Source organism: Lissotriton helveticus, chromosome 3_1, assembly GCF_964261635.1.
Source record: "Lissotriton helveticus chromosome 3_1, aLisHel1.1, whole genome shotgun sequence".
NCBI lineage: Eukaryota > Metazoa > Chordata > Amphibia > Caudata > Salamandridae > Lissotriton > Lissotriton helveticus.
The window spans coordinates 2,093,667,589-2,093,688,229 of record NC_136061.1 but is presented as its reverse complement, the minus strand read 5'-3'; the positions used below and the strand labels follow the sequence as shown (position 1 = coordinate 2,093,688,229).

At 43.5% G+C, this 20,641-nt stretch overlaps 1 protein-coding gene across 1 annotated transcript in view; it reads right to left on the bottom strand.

The window, feature by feature from the left end:
- The window catches only part of VPS33B (VPS33B late endosome and lysosome associated), an 806,019-nt gene extending 802,554 nt beyond the window's left edge, over positions 1-3,465 (bottom strand). Inside the window, exon 1 of the mRNA XM_078683255.1 lies at positions 3,321-3,465. The gene's annotated coding sequence lies outside the window, so the exon portion shown is untranslated. The remainder of the gene's footprint in view (positions 1-3,320) is intronic.
- Between the last annotated feature and the right edge of the window lie 17,176 nt (positions 3,466-20,641).

Here is a 20,641-nt window from a genome sequence, read left to right as displayed (position 1 = left end):
AACAAGAATGACGCCGCTGTAGCTGTCGCATGGCATCGCAGAAGCGTTTCGAATCACCGGAGAAGCGTGTCGCAGGGCCTGTTGAGGCTCAGAAGAATCGTTGAATCGCCGCACGGCCGTCGGTCGTGCACGCATCGTATTGCATGAAGGAGTAGACCCCATCTTTGTTTTCATCGCACAGGATCTTCATCGCATCACGGCGTTGCGAGACGCATCACCACGGAAGAGCAGTAAGAAACCAACGGATCCCAGTCCCTGCGTGTAAGGGACCGACGCATCACCTTCCCTGCAACACTTTCATTGTATAGCGTTACGCATCCAAAGGTACATTGAACTCAAAGTGTCGTATTTTAAGATATAAAGAGAACTGAACTAATTCTACCATTTTAAGTACAGTATTGTGGTTTTTTGTTGTTTGTGGTCTTGTGTTAAGTCTATATAAAAAATACTTATATTTTATACTACAAGTTGTGTGGTGTCCATCTGCAGTGTTGTCACGGGGTTACTGTATGTGTTCACAAATGCTTTACACACTGCCTCTGAGATAAGACTGTCTGCTCGTTCCAAGCTACCAAGGAGGTGAGCAGGGGTTATTTTAGGAGTGTACCCCCTTACCACGACTAGGCGGAATGGTCCCTATTTGTCAAAGGTACCTACCTCTGCCAACTAGAGACCCCCAAATCTAACATGGACGGTGCCACGCTACAAGCAATCAAAAGCGCAACATAGCAACAGAGGTGGAGACATGAAAACAACAGCAGTCCAATAAGTGAAAGAGTAAGAAAAGAAGAAATGATGGCATTGAAACAAATACAAGAGGAGCTGTTGGAAACAGAACAAGGAATTCTACTTTAAGGGACAAGGATAGCGATACCAAAAACACTATGGCAGCAGACCGTAAGCCTAGCACATGAATCTTACAGGGGCATAGTGGCACCCAAAAAATGCTAATGGAAAAGGTATGGTTCCCCGGACTTGATCGTTTGGTGGAAGACATGATCATGAACTGTCACTTATGCCAGATAATGGAAAGACCAGCAAAGCCAAAACAACTACCCATGTCTGACTTCCACGGGGCAGTGTGGATGACAATGGCTGCTGACTTCGATGGGCAGATGGACTCAGGAGGCTACCTGCTAGTAGTCATCAACTAATACTCCCGGTTCCCCATAGTACAACAAGTGTCATCAACGGCCACCTTACAAATACTAGATGACATATTTGCAGAATGGGGCACCATGCAGACACTGAAAACAGACAATGGATCATCATTTTTAGGAGAGAAATTTCGCAAGTTCATGACAAACCTGGTAATACATCATAGGAAAATAACACCTTTGTACCCACAAGCAAACGGCACAGTAGAAAGGTTTATGGGAAAAAATTAAAAAGACCGTCCAACAAGCCACACTGGCGCAGATCTCAGTGGATCAAGCACTGTGCCAAATACTGTGAGACTACTGAAACACCCTACACAGTTCCATGAGAATATGCCCAGCAGAACTGTTGCTAGGGCAAACAAGCAGAACAAGGTTACCTCAAAAGCGTCACCTGAACACAGCAACATTTCTGAAAGAGATCCAGAGGCAAAGTCGAAGGTGAAACAGTACGCCGTCGCACAGCATCATGTCACAGCATCTGATTTGAAGCAGGGTGATCTAGTGTGCCAACGGCAAATAAGAAAGTCAGACAGTCGTTTCAAGAGTGAACCACCTGGGACAAAGCTCGAAAATCCGCACCAGGAACTCTCAATCAATACCTGTGGAAAGAATTACAACTACAAGCCGCCTCACCAGCTTCTAAACATCTCAAAAGCAGCCTGACTAACATGAGGCTAAACAAGCTCTGGGACACTCCTACAAACAACATCACATTTAACTGGTTTGGAAAAAGGTCAAGTACCTCTCGTGGATTGAGTATAAGGATTCTCTTTTAAAAAGGGCTCACGGATGGATGACTTTGAACACCTACACAGCTCCAGCTGCTCAGAACTATTTTGACCGGGGGTACACCAAAGCCACCAAAATTAAGTTCCTGAAGCACCGACTTGGCCTTCTACCCTGCATACAGAATCTGCCACACTGGCTAAAGGAAAAGCAGGTTCTACCTGCCGCCTATGCGGCTCAGCACAGGAAGAGCCGCATAGGCCTACCGCACCTTCTATGTACATGTAAAGACCTGCTGGAAGAACGGAAACAATTACAATTACTAAAACACAACTTCAACCAACGAGGGATACACACTCAGAGACAAGCAGTGCTGGCCTGCTTTGCACCTGACGACCGACAGCCGAATTGCTGTCTAGTGAAGTTCCTGAGACTGGCAGGGAAAAAATGGCAGTACAAAGGATGGGAACCTGACCAAGGACAGTCTCTTTGGAACAATTTCATTGTATTTACTATACAGACCGCACTTGGAAGGGGCAGATTCCAATTATCACATTAGCCCTGATAAACGCCACTTACAACAAGTAAAGTATACAGGGTTAAAATATTTGATGTGATCAGCACTTTAATAAGCACTTTTTGCACTAAGAGCACTTTGCTTCAGCCATGGCATCAGGCGTGATGGGAAGAAGCAGGCTGGAACTGAGAACATTGCTCCCTCTAACATGTGCTAATGCAAAAACAGAACTTTTACGAGGAGCTACTTCTCAGTCGCCATAGTTTATAAGACATATATATGAATGTGTAAATGTCTTTTTATTAACATTATATTTATTAACGATCGTATATGCTGTTTTATCGTATTGCAATGGTTTTTGATAACTATGCAAATAAACTATCTATCTATCTGCCTCGTGTGTGCCCTCTGTGAGCTGGAGCCACGCATGACACAACAGGTTACACGTCACACATGGGAAACTTAGCAGCTATGTATTGCACATTGAAGATAATTTCCGATTTCTGTATTATTTCATGGATATAATTGTTTTGTTCTATTCAGGCTAAAGCGTCATTAAGACTTTAAAATGTCACTCATAAATACACCCAAAAAATGGAAATGTCCCACATGAGCAAACTGAAAATTTGCCAGCTATGTCTCACCTCTTAACGTAAGCCTAACTGTTGTCTGGTTATTGGTTTTTTAACGTCCTGGACCACTCTCCAAACCAAAATAAAAAAATTTAAAATATTTTGCAATGTCTTTTTTTTATCTCCTAGCAATGTAATAGGCCTTCAATACATTTACCACGGAATTTGTTGTAGGGGGAAATGTATTAAAATAGGTCATCCACTATACAGAAACGTGCGCACATTACATATTTGTGTGCTTTAAGTTTAAGTTAAAGTGACTATATTTTCGCTGATTACACATACCATCGGTGACTTCAGCCCAATATGCGGTGTCCGTTATTGATCTTATGGGATCGACATTTGTTTGCAATTTCGTTACTTCCGGGTCCGCATGCTATCCAATCCCTCTACAGAACATATTCAGAGAGTCGTCATATGTAAAGTAATCTACGATTGTAGCATTACCAGCACTTTAGCCAATCCTAGAGCTCTGTACGGAATTACAAAGTGCTCACTGGCTGCAGGATCTGCACGTGACTCAGAGGTATGTAAACACTGTCCAAGCTGTCATCTGATCTTCGATGCCTTGCAGTTTGGAGAGGCAAGGATTTAGCAGGTTAATGACCAATACTGAGCGAGTTCAGGTAGTAAATGTTGAGCCCGGCGGTGACAGTCAGTCACGGCACTGGTAAACCAGGCTGCTGCGATCCATGAGTCCGGATAGGATGAGTGAGAGGCGTGGGGAGGTGGCGGAGTCGCGCCGGGGTTACTGAAAGCAGCTCTGCTTGGTTTGGCAACGTAGAACCTTCAATGGATCATCACGGCAGCTGGGTGAAAATACACAAGGGTCTATTCACGACTGACGGCCTGTCCGCGGCAAAGAGCTGCCCGAAAGACTCATGCTGATCTACCTGTAGATTTGCACCGTGATTCTGGGGCCCGAGTCTATAACTGACATACGAGGCGTGTCCGATAGGCTATGGGGTGGCACCTCTCTAAAGCATATTTAATAATAGCACTGGATTTTTCATTCGTCACTCATACTGTGTAAGAAGTTGGGTTTTTGATTGAGGGAGAGGATGTGACCTAGAGCTGCCGACTTGGACTAAACAGGCTGGTGTCTCGGCGCCTCCTCAAAATCTTGTCATTCTGGGCAAGTCACTTCATCTCCCCATGCCCCCCATGCCTACTAAACATTAATGTTTGCCTTGTGTAATGTACCTGGTGCTCATGTACAGAGATGCAATATCTTCGGGTCGAGTTTAGGTAATTTAAAAACTGCAAAAAGCATAACAAACTTCTCTGAAAGGGCCAGACCCATATTCAAGACTGGCTCTAGACTCCCCGTCCGATGGTTATTTTTAGCAGCATGAAAGCATGGAGGGGAAAAAGTTCGACATCATTCTCCAAATCAGTTTCACAGGTGACTCTTAACACGCTTAGGGGCATATGTATGAAAATCCGTTTGTGCGATTCGTAAATAGCGAATTTTTGAGAATCGCAATTTGAGAACTGCAATTTTTTTGCGATTTCTTAGTATTCCTTAATTGCGATTAGCAAATTGCTAAATCGCAATTAAGGAATACCTTCCTATTCTTTCCTACGGGCCAGGAGGCCCATAGGTATGATTGGGAAGTCATTCTCAATTTGCGATTCGCAATTTGAGAATCGCAAATTGAGAATAATTGCAAGGGTGTCATAAGGACACCCTGATGAACCCCTGAAATGAACATGTGTGCACATATGGCGCACATACATGCCCTAAGGGCATGTATGTGCCATGTGGCGCACATACATGCCACATGGCACCTTGAAAAATGCCAAAAAGTGCATTTTTGAAAGAAATCGCAAATTACCACCAACTTCAAGTTGGTGGTAATTTGAGATTTCTTAAGGAGAAATCGCACAACTTGGGTGCTTGTTGCATAGCATTTAAGGAATCGCAATTTGCGATTCATTAAATGCTTACGCAAAATTTAGGAATTGCAAATTTTGCGATTCCTTAACATTGCAATGCGATTTTGCTCATACATCGTGTTTTGCTCATTTTTAGTCACAAACGCTGCTTTTTTACAATTCGCAGCGTTTGGGACAAAAAATTTGTTTCATACATATGCCCCTTAGTAACCACAGACAATGTCGTAAGGTTGGGAAATTTATTACAAAGGCAGAAATAACTGAACATAATGACACCTTAAGATGAGAGTGTAAAAATACATAGGAATCCACATAAAGCCAAATCTGTGCACCCAGCATAATCTATGCAGCATAAACAGAACATTTAATTCTCGAAATATAATGCAAAGGATCAAAGAGCATGAGTCAAAATTCCCCTGCATCGATGTTTGATGAAACTAAAGCATTAATCTATCGCTACACTAATGCTAACATGGCATCCATAATTTCGCATTCTCTATGGAGTGGAGTAAAAGATGTCGTCGGGAGTGTATATAGTTGTCGAATCTTTCGCACAAAGTTCATACTAAAGCCCAGCCCGGAAGGAGATAAAAGTCCACCCTAGAGTGTCGAAAGACTTATTGGCGTCCAAGAGGGCGGCCACAGCAGGCAGGGTGGGGTTAATCTGGTGAATGACTGAGAAGATAGTGGGCAGATTATGCGAGGTGGCGCAGCCCGGAATGAATCCCGACTGGTCAGGGCGAGCCAAATAAAGGCATGAGCGGGAGGAGGCGGTTGGCCAGCAATCTGGCATACATTTTGTTGTCGGTATTAATTAGCGATAAAGGGCAGTATGAGTCGCAGCTCTCTGGAAATTTGTCCAGTTTCAAGAGAAGGGTGAACATGGCCTCACGAAGAGATGGAGGAAACCTGCCCAGTACGAGAGATTCATTATACATTTCAGCCAAATGGGGGATGAGGAGGAGCACATACTCTTTATAAAATGCAGGGGTGAGCCCTTCTGAACCAGGGTCTTTGTCACCCGGGAGTCCCGCAATAACTTTAGAGATTTCCTCATACTCTTACAACAACTTAGCATAAGCATTCAACGTGCAATCACCTTTGGACAAATTTACATGCAACAAGCGACCAGTTTGTTCTATTAATCTTTTATCAGATCCTAATGTACCCTATTTGGAGGCAGCAGTGGTAGGTGTGGACGTCCCATGTACCTTCACTCCCTGTTTCTCAGCTTTGTGTGCACTTAAAAATTGATTCAACAATGACTACAGCTTAACTATGATTACTCCTAAAATAAGTGCACTTACATTATAGTAATGCAGTAGCGGCTCTCCCATTGGGGCGTAGGGGCGCCGCCTCACTGCTTTCTCACGGTGCGAGAAGGAAGAAACATAAACGGTAAAAACGACCATTTATGTTTCTTCCTTCTCGCATTGCGAGAAAGCAGAAGTGCCTCTGTGCCTGATTGGGGGCGGGCGGGTGGACGGACCTGCTCGAGGGCAGGGGGGAATGGCTTGCCCACTGTTGTAGGTACAGACTGTTTGGTGGGCCCTGGAGCCGACCAAACAGTCAGTACCCACAACAGTGGGTAAGCCACTCCCCCCCTGCCCTCCAGCAGGACCGCCCACTCTCCCTTTTTCTCTATGCAGAGAAAATTTCCCGGCTGGGGCGCCCTCCTGCTGCGCCTACCAGCGTTGTGATTGGCTTGCATAGGGCGTGGAAGCTGCCTGCTGGCTGCTTCCTGCAGCAAGAACACGCGTACCCCGCTGCCAGGAGCGGAAGCGGTACCCCAGCACTCAGGTAGTTTTTTTTAATTGTTTTATTATTCCCCACCCACAAACCCCCTCCCTCCCTCGAGCATGCCGGCCGCCGCTGAGATATATATGCTTGTCCCCCCTTCCCTCCACACACACACGGCGGGATCACAGGGGAGATGGAATTTTATTTACGGACTCAGCAACTTTGGAATAAAGCAAAAAAGTAGGACTCCTCATTCCAAATAAGTGTTGCTTGTTCTGTTCTGCGGACCAGTGGTAGGTTAAGTGAGCTGCCTGCTCAAGTGGTGGGCCGGCGTCATGGCCTTAAAAGAGGGGGTAGGAGGCTGTCCCGCTCTTTTCAAGGGACCAGATTCTCTCAAGTTCGCAGCGGTATTGTGTGAAAAACAACTGCCGCTATACTTAAGTCCTAGCCTCCTCACCCCTAACTGCATGGAAAAGTGTATCCTCAGCTGTTAGTAACAGAAAGGCTTCTGCCGTCATGAGAAATGTTGATAAAAAAATAATACGCAGACTGAGTCAGATCCTACTGGCTGCATGACGTCACTGGAGTGCTTGGGTCCTCAGTGAACCCCTTTTTAAAGCGTTCCTAAATCAAAGGTGCCCATAATGTTTTCAGCATGCTTTGATTTCCACCCCTGCCACGCAAGGTGTCCACTGTGTGCTTCACAAGCAGTTTTACGCCCCACAGCCCCACAACATTGAAATGAGGCTCATTGTTAGACACACGTCTAAGTTGTGAAAACTACCGGTCATTTACTGCTGTGAGTCGTCTTAATTTTTATTATAAAATTGTTTACTGTCTCGTCTCCTCAAAAACATTGTCGCCCGAGGTGTTTGGTTGAGACGGTTTAAATGCACTGTTTTTTGCTCCTTGCTTCCTCCAGACACTTGTCGTCACAGTTCATTAGCCTCAACCTGTTCACTTGTCATTGTTGTGGAGTGTGCCAGTACAGATAGAGCACTTTCAGGAAATATGCGCGCCCTCAGTGCTGGGGTTAGACAAAAACAAGCAAAGCGGCTAACAGGCTGCATGATATCGCCAAATTAAAGAATCAAAGCGATAATGTGTGACGCTAATGACTATTGTAATATTTGCTGAAAGCCTCCAGTTCATTTTAGGCATCTTGAATTGTAAAATGTCATGGTTTGCTCTGCCCAGTAAATAAAAACTTAGTAAAAAAAATCAAACGTGAAGACGAGCAGATGGCGGCTCTATGATGCTGTTCATTGTCTGTCACTCGTATTTCATTAGGAACGGAGGTCAGAAGCGAAATGCATGACAACTGGTGATACTCGCCTCACAAGTTTTCTATAGCCCTGACCTACCTGCATGCTGGGGCAAGACCGTTGCTATGAATGAACCCCAGAGCATGTGCCTTTTGATGAACTGAACATATTACATTTGAATTACACGTTGTCATCAGGCTCCTCTCTGAGGAAGGGGCACTTTTTAGAAGCATTGTTATACTGTGCTCTATCCACCTTTAATGATGCGTTACAATTTCTAGAAACATCTACTGACCTATTGCTTCATCGCGCTCTGACCAGCTGCCACTTTAGTGATGTATACGGCTCAAATCTCCAGACTCCAATTTCAAAAGTGGCTTGGATCGTAGCTGTAAGAGGATCAACACAAATTCACTTTTCTCCGCTTCTTATTTTTCTACAACGAAAGTCTTTGAGCAACTTCTTTTTGGGTCTTAAAAAAACCTTATAACAGTCTCTGGCGCATTATTTACTCAGCTTAGAAGACTTCCTTAGCTCTCTTTCTTCTTCTAAGGAAAATACCCCAATTTTTATTCTTCTTCCACCCGGGCCTAGGTTATCTTCCTTCAAGCAACTTTTTATTTACAATTCAAAAGTTCAATTTACATTCCCTATGAGATCAGAGCCAATCTTGTCAATAACTCGTTGTAACAGTTCTGCTCTGAATTCTGCAATCTCCTGTGGCCGTCGTTGATTTCCAAAGCTTGGAAATTCAATGTCTTTCAGAATCAGAGTCCGTAAGTCACTCAACCTTGGTGGATAAGGTACAGACAATGACAAAATTGCATTAGCCTCTGTTCCAGGAACTCTCAGCAGGATCTCAACAATCAAGATCGATGTCCCGGACCTTGTTCTCCCAGACATTGGTAGCTAGGTAAGTCCACTCAGGAGAAAAGTATCTCTGACACAGCACTTTTGCTGTCCTTGATCTCCTTACTGTTTCTGAGGTTTGCTCCGACTCACTCTGTTCTGTTTCAGATGACTCACTTCAGACAAGCAGTTGCCACCACTCCCAAGATGGTACAGACAGCAAACGCTGCTCATCAAATTACCTTCATTGTCTCTTAGGCATGAACTGTCAACAAAAAAGATTTTGTCATAATCTGGCCATAGTTCATCGACCATGTCAGGTTTTGGTTTGGTACACAGCTCAGTAACATCCAGACAGTCATGGTCTTCACAATCTTCAGCATTTGGAACAGGCAACAAGGTAGCTGGATTTAACACAGTACAGCACTTCAAGGTTACATTCTCTGCGAAAAGCAACACTTGCTCATATCTTGTCAGCCTGTTATTCATCAAATACTGTGTTTTGGTCCTCGTCATCAGGAGCTCCACTTAGTGTGGTATGTATACTTTAAGTGGATGACCCATCATAATTGTAATTGTAATTCTGAAGCTTATAAAGCGCATGGTTACACTTACCAGTGTGTCCCCGCGCTGAATAAACCGCTGAGGAACCCGTCCTGGCCTGTTCCTGTAAGGCGCCCAACTCCTGGGCAACCCCCTGGTGAAGCCAGGCATCCTTAGCGATTAGGGCCGGTGTGGAGACTAAGCAAGCTATTGCCCAGAGTTGCAGCGTGGGACCCCATGATTAGAGTAGGCACCGTGCCGAGAATTATCGGGTCTGCGGACATTTGAGCTCAAGACAATGCTTTCACATCGTTCAATACTGGCATCGTTTGCAGCAACAGATTTGAGACATCCGGGCAACTCTGAAGCTTCAAGATCTAGTGTAGCTCAGAAATTGGCCACTGGTCTAGGGGCACCTCCATGGGTCTGGGTGATTACAGAAAGAGCACAACCCTCCTTTTCGTGACAAAACAGTGAAAACGCTTTGTTGTAATCAGTCATTCCCAAAGCTGGAGCGCGACAAAGGCACTCTCGGGTCCAGGAAGGCAAGTAAGTAGTCATTGTCCCAGGGTACCGAATTACTCACATCCCTGTGTGTCAGCATCTGCAAAGATATTGCCATCAAGGAGAAATTCGGGATCCATTGTCGGCAGTAGCCAACCATTCCCAAAAACATTCTGAGCAGTAGGGGGATTCATTTTCCTGATCGCCTCTACTCGATCTGGTGACACCTTCCTCTTGTCTTTCTCAATTCATTGACCCAAATACTGAACTTAAGTGAGAAGGTACTGAAGTTTGCTCAGAGACGCCTTATCACCTTTGTCAGCCAGATGGTTTAGTAAGGTGATAGTATCGTCCCTACAAACCTCCCCTGTTTCAGATGCAATGAGGAGGTCATCAATATATTGGACTAACCCTGAGTTTCGGGGCAGACTTAAGCTCTCAAGGTTCTTCTTCAGGACTTGGGTAAAGATGGATAGACTTTCAGTATACTCTTGAGGGATACGGCGCCACATTAAGACATGGTTCTCCAGACGGACGGCAAATAAAAAGTTGGCATTCCTCATGTAGTGGAATGGAGAAAAATGTCTGACAAAGGTCAATTACTGTGAAGCAGACAGCTTGGCACTGAATCTGGAATAGGGTTACGGGTGGATTCGGTACCACAGGGCCACATGGAACCACAGTATTATTAATTTTTTTAAGGTCCTAAACTATGCAGTACTTTACGCTTGGTTTCTGCAATCCCGTAATGGGCGAATTGCACAGGCTTCCTATGATCTTCAGTATTCCCTGCGCAATCATGCACTCAATCACAGGTGTAATCCCTGCAAACGTTTCAGAAACCAGGTTGTATTGAGGCATTCTTGGACATTCTGCATTGGGCTTCATCTGTATGCGGACTGGCTCAACTCCTCAAATCATTCCGATTTACTCCCCACTGAAGTCTCATACCGCTGGATAGACAGTGTCTCTCAAATCCAAGGGCATGTCTTCTACTGTCAGTAAAGGAAACATGTCCACACAATGATGCAAATTTATAAGTTTAAAGGCAACGTCATCATCGTTAGTCTGCAACTCGATTCCCTTCGGTAAGCAAAAGATGGTGCAATTCAGCGTGCACAAGAGGTCACAGCCCAATAAACAGACTGGACTTATATCACACACTACAAACTGATGATGATTCTGGAAAGTTCTGTTTTTCACTGGCAACCCTTCCTTCAATGGATTTGTCATTCTCTTGTTGGCAACTCCTACAAATTGGATTGATTTTCCTAAGAGCAGTAGGATTGGGACCACTGTAGATCTGACAGTAGAATGGGTAGCACCAATATTAATCAGGAATGTGATGGGATGTCCATCTACGTGTGCCTCAACATATGGCCATTCCTGGTCTACCTCTAAGACCGCTCCAAGAATGACAGTCTTCCTCCCCCCCTCAGGCACTGTCACTGGGACGGGTCCTGATCCAGTCCATCTAGCGCTTCTATGAAGGGTGATTTCCGGTCTCAACCCTGTCACAAATTTTGAGACAAACTGACCCATGTCTTTTGGATCAAGCGGGTCTAATCCACTGTATTGTTTTAAGGCTTGCAGGCGCCTCTCATAGTAGGCATGTACTGACTCTTTGGGTTCCTGGGTCATTCGATCTATCTTAACCCAATTGATTTCTTGTGGGGCTATTTTGGACTGCAACCATGTGATCACCTGATTGTACTTTTTCATAACCAAAGGTGAAGGACAATGAGTTACCGGATCTCTCTCTGGCTCGGTATCAGGCCATTCAACAGCGATTTTACATGCAGACCATAGATCACTAGGAACAAAAATTTCAAACAGTGTATTCATGTCGATCCAAAACACTTTCGAGATTTTGACAAAGCGATCAACTTGCTTATCCCACTCAGCAGGTTTTTCACTCAACCTAAAAAAATCCTCTGTAAATGTAGCCTTCACTTCTACTCCAAAGGACATGCACATACTGTTGTAATCCTATCTAGGACCCTAATTCGATATTCCTGATTTATGCCCTTATGTGGTTATAATAAATAATATCCTTATAAAGGCATAAGAATCATATCCATATTTAGTCGTAGCCCATGCAGTCCAAATTAAGCAAGACTACTTCCCCAGGCTCCTAGAGAGTATAACGAGTTCTCTAAACAAACCAAACCTCCAGCAACCTGGGAATTCCCCATGGCTTTTGTTTTGATTTGTCCTAGAACTCCTGGGAGCACTGTAAGAACGGCCAGTTCTTAGTGACATCTTTATTGACGTCTTATGTCCAACCTTACGTCAAACCCGGCACCTTTCAGGTATAAATATACCAACGTTGCCTTAAGCAAACACACGGTGGTTTGGAGCAGAGCGGCTATCTACTTGCCCGAGAGCCCAGCTGATGCGAGAGCCCACGGACGACGCCCCTCCCTTTTGACGCACTGAGAAAGACGCTGTCTTTTTCTCCAGCCGAGAAAATCCAGCTCCGGTGTTTTCAGCCACCCTTGCGGGTTGCTGGGATATCGAGTCCTGAGAGAGAGATACCAGACCTACTGCTTTCGATTACCCAGGTACGGAGCTGACTAAACCCTTAAAGAGAATTCTTGACTCAGATTCTTGGCAAAACCCAACTTAACTTAAACTGCTACTTACTTACTCCTTCCCACGTATTAGGCTTAGGTCAGGTACACCGGGATAGGCGTATTTAGAAGCACCAGTTGAGTACGTTAGTCAATGTATATATGTATGTATGTATATATTTTATCCATTTTAAAGTATCATATGGCTAAGAAACCATATCAATGCTTTTACAGTATTATTTCATAATACTCCTTTTACTGTACGCACTTTATTTTACTATAAGTATTGCAATTGTGGCAATTCATTTCTCTTGCATGAGAAGGAAGACTGCTCAATAAATAACACCTTTTATTGAAAACGCCCGTCTCTCTTTTCTCTGCACTCTGGTGAAACTAAGTATGCACGATTGACTGAGTAAAATAGCGGTCTATTGTTTTCACACGACTCTAGAGATACACTCTTATTCTGAGGGAGCAAAGTTGTCATGTTTTATGGTTGTCAGAAACGAATCCCTTCTTGTCTAATCAGGAAAGTTAACTCCTTCTTGAACATTCGAGAAAGTTTCTAGTGACCTCTGAGCTAGCTGGCAAAACTAATTAAGTCTAATATAGTCAGTAGAGACCTAGTCGACCTCAGTCTTACGTCTACACTGCTGTTTATATTATTCCAATGCGCAGAGCCTATTGGGAATATAGGAACTACACTACATGGCGCCCAACGTTTGGTAAGGCGATAATCTAACGCAAGACACTAGAGTAACTCAGTCGTGCTTTTTCACACAGAACCCTTTTTTCTCGTAAATACTCCAAAAGACGTCTGGAGTGGGTAAAAGGTTAAAATCCACCGGAACTTAGTAGGAAGAGATTCCTATGTATAGTTTTTGGTTTAGTCAACGTTGAAGGATACAGTGTTCCAAAATATTGTGCACCTAATCTTTGTTTTCCTTGAAACTTGATCTACAACAAAAAAACTTTCTGTCAGTAAAATGCCTGACGGAGACGAAGAAAGAGATGCTACAGCGTCTCAACTGTTGTTGGATGACACAACTATCCAACAGAATGACCCGAATGCTATATACATTCCGGCAAATATAAGAAGAACTATAACTATTAAACTTTTAGAAAATGGACTGACATCACGAGGTGGTACAGTCATATTCGTGGTAGAGGCCCATGAATATCGGCAGACAGAGGTATTCTATTCATGGATACATTTTCCAGCAGCAAATGCTGTGACACACGACTTCCACTATTACAAAATAGAGGTACCTCCGGATGAATACACTCCTTTCGAGGAGGTTGAAATCCCATTATATTACCAAGAGAACCTGCTCTGCTTTAAAGGCGCCCTAAAACATAAAAATCACATCACCAGGCTCGGTCCACTAGGTAGACCAGGAGCAACGTGGCCGGTTCTAGCCAGCTACACACCTCACCCAGACATTGATAAAATGTCAGACCAGGAACTTTTACCTCAGCTAAAAATACTAATTAAAATACATAGACAATTGGTCCAATATGTAATGCGGACTTCAACAGTCAAACCAGCAATTAACATTCCACAGCTGACCCCTCATCAGGGGAACACAAACAAAATAACACCACAGAACATACAATCATGTCTTGGTAAAACACCCGCAAAACGGGAACAAATTCCATTCTGGTTAGCACAGAAAATCACTCAAATAGAGGCAGTATTTCCTGATACTACACCTACTGAGAAACACAGGATTCTGACTATCTGTCTTCCAATGGGGATCGCACCACATGTGGAGGACTGTGACACTTGGGGCACAGTCTTTGCTTCCATTTACACAAAAACACATGGTGTTCCGTCTATGGCGGTAATACCAGCTGTGCTAAGACAGATTCAAAATGAATACGGTCCAGAACCTGCTTTAACTCTGGGTATGAAATTACTGAAAGACTTCAAACGGGTCTCGGCTATATTATTAGCCAACATAAAAGGAGAAGCAGTATCTGTGGCGATCCGCCAGAAATTGAAAGAAACAGATATAGCAGAACAACCTTTTGAACTTGCCAGAATCATAGAAAAATCCTATGAAGAACTAGGAAGAGATAGTTTGGGTGGGAAACCAATAAAACCCCAACTAACTGAAAATCCTGAAAAAACATTTCTTAAAAATAATCTAAATACTCCGAAAAAGAGTTGGGATGGTAATAAACAATCCACTCCCAAAGAAAAACGATTCCAGTCCAGAGGAAGGTCTCCTCAACGGAGAGAAAGATCTCCGGACCAAGGACACAAGTCTCCCCAGAGGGAGCCCTCTGAGAAAAGATACAACCTTAGAGATAGGGATAAATTAAGAAAACCTGACAGATATCAAGATATTGATACACGTCCCTCTCGATCTTTTCAGACTTCCTCACAGAAATCGGAAAGAAGAGGACGGTCAGAACACAAGGAAGAGCACGTCAAGTCCAAAGACAAAGAACCTGCTCATCAAAGTAAAAAATTACAATTTCCAAGAAAGAAGGTAGCCAGTATTAAAATAATTAAACATGCCGAGGATACTGAGGACACAACTGAAAAAGCGGAGAGTGGACCCAGACAATGCTAGACAGCGCAGCAGAAGTGACCATAGCTCGCAAGATCCTGATGAATCTTCTGGAGACAGTGGACACGAATGAATACATATACTAATCAAGTGGGGAAGGATCACTTGTCCTGCACAACCTTTGGTATGCAGGAGGAATGTGGGGTGTCCCAGATAAAAGACCCTCATGCACGTGATGGGTATGGTGGTAAAATTAGCGGTATATCTTGGTTCTCCGCTTCTTTAATCACGTGTGTGCATAATCATTAGGTCAGTGAAGTTATGCAGCCTCCACCCGGAGGTTCTTACCCAAGGTTGGTACAGTAGTGAGCCAGTGATGGGGGGAGGGGGGGGAGGGGGGAAGATAGTCTAAAAAGTCCCGAAAAGTCAGATAATGGTTTTATTGGTACTGTATTTGGGACCAGTAAGCTCCATGATAGTGCATTCTAAAGAACTGGTTATGAGTAATTGATGCACTTGGAGTATGACAAGTTATTTAAAAAAAGGGAGGGGGGGTTGTTGGACTAAAACTCCCAGGTTCCCATTGAAATTCAAACTTTTGAGCAAGCTCTTTTCAAAGGAGTTGATGACCTAGCGAAGTCTTCTCGAAAATCCTTCCATAATATGACCAGACTTGAAGAACAAGCTCTAAACACCCTAGAAGAAGATCGAAATATAGTCATAAAACCCGCCGACAAAGGCGGAGGGGTGGTTCTCCTAACAGCAGAAGGGTACCATCAACAATGTATGGATCTCCTGTCGAATGACAAATTTTACAAAATATTGACAACAGACCCAACCCCTAGATTACAAAGAACTGTAGCTATGATGATTGAAGAAGGGGAAACCAACAATTGGATCTCCAAAAAAGAAGGAGAATACCTAAGAACCACCACACCGAGAATCCCCTACTTCTACTCACTCCCTAAGACACACAAAGGACGAACACCACCGCCTGGATGACCAATCGTCTCAGGAATTGGCTCGATATTGGAGCCCCTCTCTGAATTTGCTGATCAGTATCTCAGACCATTGGTCCAAAGGACCCCTACGTATCTAAAAGACACCAGAGATCTTCTGAATCGACTCAAAGACATAGAGTACTCACCAACCACGATGCTCTTAGTTGGTTTCGACGTGGAAAGCCTTTATACTAGCCTTCCACAGGGCAAAACAATGGATACTCTTGAGGATATACTCTTCAACGTTGCATGGACCTACAAAACTCCCAGGCACTTCGTACTAGAGTGCTGTAGGATGGCCCTGATGGAAAACTTCTTCCAATACAGAGACACCCTGTACCTACAATGCCACGGGACCTCGATGGGCAGTACATTTGCCACGAGCGTGGCTGGACTCTATGTTAGCACATATGAGGACCAGCACATCCTGAATGAAGAGACCAATCCATTTTTTCATCATATATTGTTCTGGAAACGATATATTGATGATGTCTTCGTAATTTGGCAAGGAGATCATAGCGATCTATTACAATTCCACACCTGGATGAATGAGAGAGATGAATGTCTTCATTTCACTTACTCTGCGGACAACAAAAGTATCGACTTCTTAGATGTGACCATCTATGCTGAGGCTAACACACTTCAAACCCGAACTTTCTTTAAACCAACTGCCAAGAATAGCCTACTCTCATACAACAGCTTCCATCCCCGCTCCCTGCGAGAAAACTTACCATACAGTCAGTTTCTCAGGTTGCGGCGCAATTGCAGCAACTCTGGCGAGTATAAGGTACAAGCTAACGATCTCTGTGATAAATTGGAAGCCCGGGACTACCCAAGGAAAACGATAAACAAATGCAAAAAACGGGCAAGAAACCAGAATAGAGAATCCCTCCTTGAAACTATTCATAAAGAACCTGCTGAAGGAATATTGACTTGTGTAACAACGTACAGTCCAATGACGAATGATATCAAGAAATTGATCAATAAAAACTGGAGAATCCTGATATCAGGTGATTTGACGTGGCCAAAACCAAGATTCGCCAATAAACGAAGCAGGAATTTGAAGGACATTTTGGTCCACACGAGACCTGCCCCGAAGAAATCGAGAAACATGACGAACCCTTGGGGGAATCCGCAGGTAACAGGACATTATCCATGCGGGTCATGTTCAGTTTGTAATCTGACACAAGCTACTAAAGAGTTACAACTACGACCTGATTTCAAATGGTACTTGAGGAGTCACACAAACTGTAACACGAGTCATGTGGTCTATATGATCACATGCCCTTGCCATCTCCGCTATATCAGAATGACCTGCAGAAAAATTAAACAGAGAATATGTGAACACCGAAGCAATGTGAAGTGTAAAAAGAGCACCACCAAAATGGCAAATCATTATCTAGAGAAGGGCCACACCCCCGAAGATCTACAGTGGGTCATTCTCGAGACCCTACACACAAAGGACAGAAATGCAGAAAAGATTCTCTATGAAAAAGAACAGAGATGGGTACATAGACTCAGTACCCACAATGACGGATTGAACGATAATATTTCATGGCTCAGTCTCACACGAAGCTAATTGAGTGTTCAAACATCCATCAGGTAAATACAACATACTCCATAACCTGCCTTCCAGAGACAAGAATGAGATACTGTATGAGCCTCTAATGAAACAATGGGCTCCACTAGAACCACATTCTCTCTTAGAATGCAGCATTCTATGCAAAAAACGAGCTTTATTGCGAAAAAAGAACCCCGCTTTTCGTTGTGTATGCTAACACTAATCAAAACATCCTTACGGAGACCAATAGTTACGCTTGTTGTCAAGGTCACCATGGTAACCCTTCGAGTGGCCAATCAGCGTTAACTACGCCCAGAGCGACGTTTCTTCATCCCGACCCGGTTACTCAGCCTACTGTTTCCGGGTCAGGGAGAGCAGAACGCGCAACGAAGCTGACGGTGCAAGACGCAAGAGGTGCAAGCCACGATAAGCCTAAGATACAAAAACCGCAAGTATATCTAGACTTAAACAAACCCTTAATTTGATATTTCTTTCCCTTAGTCTGCTCCCAGCTCCCCCACCTGATTGGAGCACGTAGACAAAGCGCGTGAGGTAACTGTGTTTGCCAAGAATCGAAGGTCAATTCAGAGCTCACGTATGACTGAACGCACATGATTTAAGATTATACCACATAACTATAGGCACTTTGAAAAACGAGTAGTGTGGACTGCACGCATGCTCACCGGTATCTATAGTATCTGAGGAACACCCGTAATCTGTATGGAATAATGACTGACATACGCATGCGTTTCCATCTACAAGCATGACATGGTCCCTCACAGGAGTTTGGTTTGGAGATGAATGAGTCGACATTGCCATACACTGGCTGTTCTATAAAGTATTGCCATTTTTTCAGTTGTGAATGTGTCTATCATTGTAATAGACGGTTGTAGCAGATTTCTGCTCTATATGTGTCCCATTGTACCCCGCCCCTTGTTTGTCGATACGCAACCTCCCCTATTCTTATTTTCCACAGGTACACTGCGACCTCAATAACAGAGAAACAGGTTTAATGCATTCCTATTTCTTATCACAATTTCAGAGCACTGCTATTTGTACATTTTTTCACTTGTAGGTCCTGATGAATGCCTGTAAGTCCTAGCTAAGGCTGTTTAGGCAGAAACATGTCGACCAATTTTTAGTCCAACAACCCCCGCCTCCCTTTTTTTTTTTTCTTTTTTTAAATAACTTGTCATACTCCAAGTGCATCAATTACTCATAACCAGTTCTTTAGAATGCACTATCATGGAGCTTACTGGTCCCAAATACAGTACCAATAAAACCATTATCTGACTTTTCGGGACTTTTTAGACTATCTTCCCCCCTCCCCCCCCCCTCCCCCCATCACTGGCTCACTACTGTACCAACCTTGGGTAAGAACCTCCGGGTGGAGGCTGCATAACTTCACTGACCTAATGATTATGCACACACGTGATTAAAGAAGCGGAGAACCAAGATATACCGCTAATTTTACCACCATACCCATCACGTGCATGAGGGTCTTTTATCTGGGACACCCCACATTCCTCCTGCATACCAAAGGTTGTGCAGGACAAGTGATCCTTCCCCACTTGATTAGTATATAAATTTAGGAAACTGAATGGATCAGTCTTTCTACCTCCCTCCTGTGATTATACACGAATGAATACATTCAAGTGGAAACTGCAGATACCAAAGTTAGCAAACCTCATAAAATATACGAAATAACATTACGTATAGAGGGAGATAAGACTAGGAAAGTAAGGGGTCTCTTTTGGGATAACCTTTTGAAAGGCTATGACATCCTTTTAGCTGAGAAAGACTGGCCACCAGAGTTTGTCAGGGAGTGCCCTCATGGCGAAGAAATGATTATGCCTGCCTTCTCAAATCATATTCCAATTCATAAAAAATATACAAATGGGCAGTGGGCCAAGCTCCTGCATTATATAAAAATCATGTAGGATGGGATGAGGACTCTCCTCCTCACAAAATCCAGTTAAAATATCAACCCACTGCACAAAGGCAGTACCCAATTAAACAAGAAGCTAAAAAGCAAGTCAGGGAGATCTTAGATCAACTTGAATAGCAGGGGGTGATTGAAACATGCACCTCACAAATGAACAATCCTTTGTTTCCTGTCTCCAAGCCAGACGATTCATATCGTCCAGTATTGGACTACAGACACCTTAACTCATGTTGCAAAACATTTGCAGTACAAAACTCACACAGTGCAGCACTAATGAATAACATCGTGCGCAAAAAATACAAAATGACATTAGACATCTCTAATGGATTCTTTTGTCAAAACATTGCACCTGAGAGCAGGTATTTGACCGCGTTCTCAATAATGGGGTCACAAAAAAACTTCTGTCGACTCCCACAGGGATTCAAGAATAGCCCAGGATTATTCTCAGCAAGAGTAACAGAGTTACTACAAATATATGATGATGAAGCATTATCTTATGTCGACGACATCTATCTAACAGATGATGACCTGGATACTCACTTGAAAAGAGTGAACACCATAATACTTGGTTTCGCAGCTGAGGGTTACAAATTCAACTTTAAAAAGTCAAGAATTGCCCATCTAACTGTCCTATTTTTAGGATATGAATTATCAAGTGAAGGCAAAAGCCTAGCAGACAACTTCTTAGAGAAGTGTGCTGTACTCCAAGCACCTAAAACGCTGAAGAACTTACAATCAATACTAGGTTTCCTGAATTTCGGAAGAACATACATTCTAAATTATGCAGAGAGGGTTAAACCACTCTATGAATTAATAAAACCTGATTTTAAACCAATAAATTGGACTCAGAAACACACTGAAATTTTAAGATCATTGCAAACAGACATGTTAGCTAAAACAAAATTGCAAACTCGCGAAAACACACGCAACCTTATAATCCGAGTCATCCCAGGAAGATGCGGATTCACGTACCTGACCTCTAATGAGGGAGAAACGGTACCAATAGCTTACAAATCACACTTGTACACACAAGCTGAAATGAAATTCAGTTCTACTGAAATAATTCTAACAGCGGTTCAAACTGCTTGTAGCAAAATAAAGAGCCCAAGCCCAAGGCAGAAGGATAACTGTTTTAACAGCAGAATCAGCCCTTGAGGCATTAACAAGTCCACGCAATTTAACTACCGTGGCATTAGATCCAAAATGG